Consider the following 8,280-nt stretch of genomic DNA (forward strand, 5'->3'; position numbering starts at 1 on the left):
AACTCAGGTGTTTTGGCAAAAGCAAGAGCCCAGCTAAGAGTCAGAGCACGCCAGACACTCACTTAGCAGCATCAAACCTTAAGGTCAGAAGAAAATAAAAGCCCTGCGACAGCAGAGGTTGCAGAAGGTCGTTTACTCTTTATGTTATAATTATTGCAAGCAGTATGGAAAAACTGCAGGATGCTCAGACCTGATCAATGTCTATTATGGGCATCACAACAGCTAAAGCCACCCCAAATACTGGCCAAAGACGTCCCTGCCAGGGCACTTTGTCCACTGCTGCCCTCGTGTCCCTGGGATTGTTTTTTTCCTTCTCGTTTTTCTGGATGGTGCAAGCACGTCCCAGACAAGGTGACAGCGCAAGGCTGGTGCTGCCACCGCCTCTCTTTAGCATCTGCTCTTGCTTCTTGTCCAGCACTGGAGCTTTGGGCTTTGCTTTTTGGGTGTTTAATGGGGAGGGGAAGGTGCTGCTTGTCCTTCGCTGCTTGGGCTGAATTTGCTTTTGTAACTAAAAATGGTTGGAAAATGGGAAACCAGGAGAAAGTGGCTGAAAAAGAGGCTGGAGTAGAAAAACACAGCATCAGGCAGGGAGAATGCCATCGTGCTGCCACAGCCCCCCCTGCTCCCATCCCCTTTTTACATCCCCAGCCCAGAACCATCCTCCTCACCCCCCAGCAGCTCGTCGGCAGATGTGGCTTGGCGTAAGACCTGCAAAAGAGAGGAAAAGTAGGTCAGCATCGACGCTGCATCCCCAGCTGCATCCCTTGGGATGGCGGGGAGGTGGAGGCTGCTTTGAGCATCCGAAACGCGAGCGCCCGATGCTCGGCACAGCTCGCTGGGCTTCCAGCAGAGATTAACCCTGCCTAGCGCCCCGAGCAATAGAAATAATGTGATAAAGTCTCCAGAAACGTCACTACGGGTGAATTTCTTGAATTTCTTCCTTATGCTCCAGGATGCCCCCGCAACGAGCAATCTGTCTCACGTGGTGCCATCATGGTGTTTAACGTAGGTCTTCCAGCCCACCAACTTCTTCAGCTCCGGTTCTGGCTCTGTCCAGGTGAAAAAGGAGCTGCTCATGCAGATTCCCCCACTCCCCAGGCCAGCCGTAGCAATTCTGCTGTTTTCTCCTCTTTTTACCATTTGCGCTCTCTCCAAGTGCTTTTTCCCTTTTCTTCTTTTGTCCCCACAAGACCCTCACGCTTGTGGCAAAAAAAAAAAAAAAGGCATCCTCTGCACTTTCAGGCAGAAAAAGGTTAGAGAGCACCCGAAAAGCACACACTCAGGAGATCTAATTTATAGCCCTGTTTATCAGCCTGGAAGACGCAGCCAGCTGGAACAAGGAAGAAAGGTAAAACACTTGGCGAAGCAGGTTTGAAAAATCTGAAGGGTCTCCTTCCCTTTCTGCTGCAAGGTTAAGAGAGGAAGCCCTGAATTTGCAGAGCAAACAGGAGAAAGGCAACGATTAAGATCTGCAAAGCACCTCCAGTAAACATTGGGAAATCCACAAAAAAAAGAGCAGATCCCAGGTACTGACCTGGCCTCTGTCACAAAAGATGCCGTCTGCACAGACCTGGCAATCAAAGTGCAAATAAAAGAAGACAAATTAATGCAATTAAAAAAAATAAAAATAAAAATCTTGAATGCCATAACCTCAGAGCTGGCAGCCACTAGGAAGAGTACCTGTACAGCTCAGCCCGTGAAAGGAAAAAAAAATAAAATGAAAAAACACCCAAAAAAAGGGGTAAAAAGGAGGCTGCTGGTGAACCAAGAGAAATGCGACGCTCAGAATTTATTTTCAGCCAGGTATTTTCCTGGTATATGAGATGTTTGACCTCATCCACACATAAGCAGGACAACATTGGAAAAGCATCATCGCACAAATCAACAGGCTGCTCCTAAAGGCCTTTTTTTTCCATCTGCAAAACCTCCACAGTAGGGGACAATGCTGAGCTGAAGTCCCAGCAACTGCACAAATATTGTAGGGACAAATATAAAGAGCCAACTGCTCTCAATTTGAATTAAAAAGACCAGAAATGACCAGAGGTGGGTGCAGAGAGTCCAGAAGTCCTGCATGAAAATAAATAAATAAATAAATAAATAGTGGTTTCTCCTAGGAGGCAATTCTGTAGCTGAAAATAGTTGGGAGAAAAAAGGAAAACAGGCATGTGCCTTCTGAGCAAAGGCGGTGGAATTTACTCGGGGAGCTGACAGATCCATCGCCCATCAACGTAAAGGTTGTTTTACTTCCCTCTGCAGGCTTTAGGAGGATTAAGAATAGAATCAAACATTTCCACGCAGCCCTGTGCTATGCCAGCATAAAGTGAGCTTGCAATTAGCCCTGACGACTTCCACGGTGGCAGCAAAGCTTGCAGAAAAGTGGCTGGTCCCCAGTGACCAGCACCACGTACAAGATACTGGAGAGGTGGATTTGCCCAAGAGCAGACCAAATACGAGTCCACCTCATCTGGGCACCTGGGGTTAAGGAAATAAAGCTTTGTGCCCCGCAAAATTGGGGTGACTCACCTGGTAAGTGCTCCACTGTGTGCTTCAATCTGTCCCCTGCTGGGGGGGTCTGTCCTGGGAAAGGCATCCCAAAAAAGCAAGGCTGCATACATAGATCTCTCCTGCTGCAAGGAAATTATTATTAGTAGTAATAATAATACAAAAATAATATGTTTCAACTGAAATCAGGAGCTCTACAGGGAGACAGAACCCAGCTTCAGACACGTGTCCACTTCTTCCCCTCTCCTGAAGAACTGAGCTCCTCTGAAGCGCGCTCTCACTTCAAAGGGGATACTGAAATAGCAATGCCCGTTTGGGTTGTGTTTAAGCTTTCTTGCTCTTAGGTTGAGTTAAGCCAACGTGATGCTGAGAATTTGATTTACCCTAGCTGGAGGCTTTATCTAACGCTGTGAAGGCATTGTGTTAATTTTAGTGCAGGATCCAGCAAAAACGAAAATAAATAAATAAATAAATAAATAAAGCATGAACTTAAGCCAAGCACGTACTTCTGGGCAAACAGCTCTGCGTAGCGAAGCCACCACTGAGCTGCAAATATCACTGCCTGGCATGGAGGTGCCACCATCTGCCACCTTGCTGGGAGGACCCTGTGCTGAATAAGCACGGGGAGGCAGCTTGGAGATTTGCTGGCTCCAGGGGACGTTCCCCAGCCGAGATCGCGCACCCGGCTTGGCACAGGCTGCTCTGCTTTTCTTGGGTGAGAATCACAGAACCATGGGATTGTGGAAGCATAGAATCATAGAACCATGGAATAATAGAATTAATCATAGAGTCATGGAACCATGGAATCATAGAACCATGGAAACGAGGAATCGTGGAATCACAGAATCAGAGAACCATGGAATAATAGAATTATAGAATCATGGAACCATAGAATTATAGAATCATAGAATCACAGAACCGTGGAATCACAGAATCATGCAATAATAGAATTTTAGAATCATACAATCACAGAACCATGGAATCACAGAATCATAGAACCGTGGAACCATGGAATAATAAAATTATAGAATCATAGAATCACAGAACCATAAAATCAGAATCATGGAATTGTGGAGTCACGGAATCATAGAATCATGGAATCACAGAATTATAGAATCATAGAATATCGGAACCATGGAATCATAGAATCATGGAATTGTGGACTCACAGAATCATAGAAATATGGAACCGTGGAATCGTGAAATCACAGAATCATAGAACCGTGGAATTGTGGAATCATAGAGCCATGGAATCCTAGAATTTAGAGAATCATAGGATTTAGAGAATTGTAGAATTTAGAGAATTGTAGAATTTAAAGAATTGTAGAACCATGGAATCACAGAATCATGGAATCAGAATCACTGAATCGTGGAATAATGGAATCACAGAATCATAGAGTAATAGAACCACAGAATCACAGAATTAAAGAATCATGAAACTGTGGAATCATGGCATCACGGAATCACGGAATTGATTTTCGATGCAAAAAAAAAATCTCTATGTGCTCAGGGAGGGTGACAAAAGGAAAATCAACTCTGCCTCCATCACCACAGGAACCTGGCACGTGAGTGCCATCACCGCAAAACCCATTTCCAGCCAAGCCAAGCTGGCTCTTACACAGCTCAAAACCCTTATTTGAGCATAAAATTAAGCTGCTCAGGTGTCCACACCTATTTTGGGTAGACATCACACAGATGTCTCTCTCTGGACAGACAGTGTGCATCCCCCCGGGTGTGAATGGGAGAGGTGTGATGGAAGGGTTACATCCCATTTGCAGGAGAATTTCACAGGTATTCATGACCTGAGCAACGTTTTTCAAAGACAATGTGTTTTTTTTTTCTCTTGAAGCTTTGGATGAAAGCAGATTTTCCTTGCCTCGGGCAGCAGCCAGGCAGATAGAAAGGGACAGCAGCAGCAAGCCAACAGAGCAGAGCACAGTTTGGAGAGAAGTTCAGGATTCAGTGCAGAAAAAAAAAAAAAATCAAGTTTCTTCTTGCTGAAAGCAGACAGATGCAAGCTGTTAGCCCTGCTGTGCTAGCCCAGCCCAGCCAAAAAGAAAAAAAAATCTAACACAACAGAAAAAAAATAAAAAAAATGATCTGATCATTTGTTCTCATGTTTATCAAAGACATCAACAGCTTTAGGAAGGCAGGGCCTGACCGTTGAGGTCTCCTCTTGCCCCTCTACGATAAAACAGGCAACTTTATAAAGCAGTTTGTACCAAAAATATTTTTTCTTGAAAAAAAAAAAAAACAAAACAGAAGCTGAGAAGGCTCAACATGGTTGTTTCCTTGAAAAAAAAAAAATAGATCAGTAAATAAAATGAAGGATGCAGGAGGGGGCACACCAAGAGACATTTGTGAAAGACATATTGCTAGTTAGTAGGAGCGGCGGTAACAACTTGTCTGTGCCATCATTCATGTTTCAGATTTCTTGCCTTCTCCTGAAATCTTTAATTAAAAGTGTGACTAAGTCCCTGGCTGCTGCAGAAAAAAAAATGAAGCCTGGTGCTGACAAATAAGCTGCAGCAAGCAGAAGGGGCTGGCTTAGTCCTGCTGAGAGCGGTCCTGCGACCCCCACCAGGACCATGTGGGGCTCACAACGATGCTGCTGCCTTGAATAACCCCCCCCCAGGGCTACGAGTGATGCTCTTTTTTCCTCTCCTTACTTTTTTTCTTCCCGCCTCTTGCCTCTTGGTCCGTTTTGTCCAACAGCTGAGCCCACCGCTCTCCAGCAAAGGTTCTCCCCCCCCCCAGCTCCTGCCCATCGATGCATCCTGCAAGAAGAGGGAAAATCCTTTCATCCACCAGGAAAACTGTCCCCAAAGGCAGGTGGCTCCAGGGCCACGGCCATTTTGTGCAAAAACATCTCATGCAGGCCCCGGGCCATGTCCTATTCACAAAAAGCTATTTTTGTACACAGAATGACCCCCCTAAACAAACATCTCAATATTAAAGTTTATGATCTGTGGCTATCCAGAAAAGCCTCTCCTTACCACAGGGATGTTTTAGTGAAAGCTCTATAGCTCAATAAAACACCAAGTTATAAAAGCGCCATCTGTTTCTTTACATTTTCCTTCCATCTGGGTATTTTACAGAGATTTTACAGCCTTTTGCACTTCTATATACCTCTTTCAAAACATGCGTGCTAAATGGCAGGATACCCATTCAAGATCCAAGGAAGGTGGGGAGGTGGGAAGCAATACAGAACTTGAACGATATCCTCGAGACGTTTCAATTAACGCACGAGATCTACATCCCAGCAGGGCTGGATTCCTTCGGTCTGCTTTTTTTTGGTGAAATAGCAGGTGAAATACAATTTGCTTTTTTTTTGGAAATGGAAGGTGACTGCAGCGAAACACAGTTTGCTTCTTCTGTTTAATAAACCGTCTCCCTCGGGCTGGGAGAAAGGAGTGATAAAAGAAGAGGAGGCTGCTTGGGATTTAAAGGAGCATTTAAAAGATTTCAGTGCGGTCGGGAGCACACAGAAGGCGGAGAGGGGCTCTCATCCCTCGGCGCAGCAAGGGCTCGGTGGCGGTGATGCTCTTCCCACCAGCAGACCAGAAGATTAAACAATAACCAAGACAAAAGGACAGCAGGTCTCCTTTGTGCCAGCACCGCGTTGTGCCAACCCCAGACAAGCTTAAAGACTTGCTACACAGCTGTGTTTTTTGTTATTATTTTTTTTTCCTTGCATTTTCTCTCTCCCTGGAGCCACAAGAGGAAAAGTGCCGCATAACACCGGTGCTTGTTGTTCAGGCTTGAGCCCTGTGCACAAAAGCCCCAGGGTAGGCATCACAACGTCATGACGAGACACAGAAGAAACCTTCCTGCTGCTGCTCCCCGCTGTGCAAAACCAAAAACTTGCATAAATGTTTGAAAATTGACCCCTTAGGTCATAGCAGCATTTCATTACGTGAACTCGATCCTCTGGTTTCGGTAGCAACTGATGCCACAACAGACCCAAGGAGGCGAAGAAGCCAGGCACCACCTTCTGAATTCTCTCATGTTCTCAAACATATATTACCAGGCATATGCATGGCCAGAAAAATAAATTTCTGCTCAAACAGTGTGGTCGTGATGTGCCTCTCCAGGTCTAGCTACAGGCGTGCTTGTGGCTTGCAGCCCTTGACAAAAGCAAGCAACCCCTGCTGCTGGAATATCGATCAATAATTCCAAGCGCTGCTCGCCTGTCTCACATTTTCTCCCCAAGTCATCTAAAACCCTTTATTCAGAGTTGTTTTTTTTTTTTTTTTTCCTCCCATGTTTACTTACAGCAGGCTGTGGCAGCAGAGGGGGAATAGCTGATCGTGCCACGAGGTGTTGCAGCAGGAGAAATTTGGGTTGAAGCAACATGGGACTGGATCCCAAGAGACAACAGGGGCAGAATTGGACCTTGATGACTGGCAGCTGACATGATAAGCAGGATTTCCTCCAGGATGATGCTACAAGTCTTCCCAGCAGGGTCTAGGGAGCTGGAAAATTCATATTTCCTCTTCATAACCCAAGGTGACAACTGCAGAAGATGGCAAGTGGGAGAGTTTCTCGTGCTTGGTTGGGCTGTGGCCATTCGAAGAGCATCTGCAGAGCCATCCCTGCCTTGCCATCAGGAAAAGCAGGAAAATCCAATGGTGGATTCCATCCAAGCAGGAAAATCCAATGGTGATGGGACCACGTGTGCTGGCTGAAGCTCATTTTGGCAACGAAAATCTGCTTTGCCTGCTCAGCACAGGACCCCCTGTAGCTGCATTAAGCCCAAAGAAGTCATACAAGCTCTGGAGTTGCTCCCTCTTTATCCGCCTAGTCCTGAAAAGATCAGAGCTATTAGGGCTAGAAGCACACATCTCATGAAAATCTCTAAATGCACGGGCCACCCCATTTCTCTAGGGATAAGCCTGCTGACCCTTTTTTTACTAGGGAGCTTTATGGCTTATTGGATCTCCAGGGTTATTTTGGGGGGGGTTCTGCAACATGGCAGTGCTATTGAACACCTCGATGTAAGTGAAGCCGACGTGGAACTGGAGCCTCCAAATGAGGCACCCACTTTTGGCACGTGGAAAAAAGGGTCGGAGAGGTGGAAAAAGGGGTCAGAAAGGCAGAAAAAAGGGGTCAGAAAGGCAGAAAAAGCCATGCATGTGTGTGACGCTTACAAAAAGCTGTTAGCATTCGGACACGAACAGTGCCACTGGCCCCAGTTATCGCACAGACAAGTGAGAGATGACTTGATTACAGCACATCATATCCTCAGAGGAGAAAATACCAGGTATTAAAGGATCTTTAGAAGCGGGGAAGGAGCCGTATTGCAAATCAATGGCTAGAAGCTCCAGTCGGCAATTCAGATTAGGAGCAAAGCTCATGCTCTTAGTGATGAGTAGGACTGGGCTTTGAAGCAAACCACCACGGGAGGCTGAGGATTTGCTGCTCGCGTCCCAAAACAGAGACTGGGTATTTTGGGAAGGGATGCTGTGCTCCAGCATCTTTCCTTTCTGTCCTTTGACCAACCTGATTACAGATGTTATACGAGTGAGAATACAAATGCAAAGATATATTTCATGAAACGAAGCAAAGCCCCTACTCAGAAACCTGTTTCAGGTGCAAGCTGACTCTGCATATAGAACCAATATCAAAAAATGGCTTACCTTCAAAAAATTGAGTTCCTACCGAAGCACCACGTGGGTCAATCTAGAAGACTGACCCCCAGACAGTAATGCAGTATTAACTTCTATTAAAGTCCGTAGAAGAATTTTGCTCTTGAGGCTGCTGCTAAGTAAGCAAGGAG

The 8,280-nt window shown here is 45.8% G+C and overlaps 1 long non-coding RNA gene across 1 annotated transcript; it reads right to left on the reverse strand.

Annotated features, from left to right (window-relative positions):
- Positions 1-693: 693 nt before the first annotated feature.
- Positions 694-8,260, reverse strand: LOC310888509. Its single transcript, XR_014575921.1, has 3 exons — positions 3,671-8,260; positions 2,524-2,627; positions 694-708 (listed from the first exon to the last, which is right to left on the reverse strand). It is a non-coding gene; the product is annotated as an uncharacterized lncRNA (long non-coding RNA).
- Positions 8,261-8,280: the final 20 nt, after the last annotated feature.

The sequence above is a fragment of the Anser anser genome (assembly GCF_964211835.1).
Source record: "Anser anser genome assembly, chromosome: 36".
Taxonomy (NCBI): domain Eukaryota; kingdom Metazoa; phylum Chordata; class Aves; order Anseriformes; family Anatidae; genus Anser; species Anser anser.